Here is a 204-nt window from a genome sequence, read left to right as displayed (position 1 = left end):
CGCGTCTCTGGTGGCACCCGCGGGAGCTCCTGGGTGACCCTCCGGCCACCCACTGTGGTGAGGACTTGCCCTCTAGTGGCTGCAGCCCAAATGGCTTCTGCGCCTCCGGAGCTGGCTCCCGTCCCTCTGGAGGTTGTGCGGGGACCAGGATCCAGCCTCCCACCTGAAGCTAAACCCGGTGGGTGGGAAGGGGCTCCCCAAGCA

The sequence above is a fragment of the Buceros rhinoceros genome, unplaced genomic scaffold (assembly GCF_000710305.1).
Source record: "Buceros rhinoceros silvestris isolate BGI_N320 unplaced genomic scaffold, ASM71030v1 scaffold21004, whole genome shotgun sequence".
Lineage (NCBI taxonomy): Eukaryota > Metazoa > Chordata > Aves > Bucerotiformes > Bucerotidae > Buceros > Buceros rhinoceros.
This window is presented reverse-complemented; position numbering follows the sequence as displayed.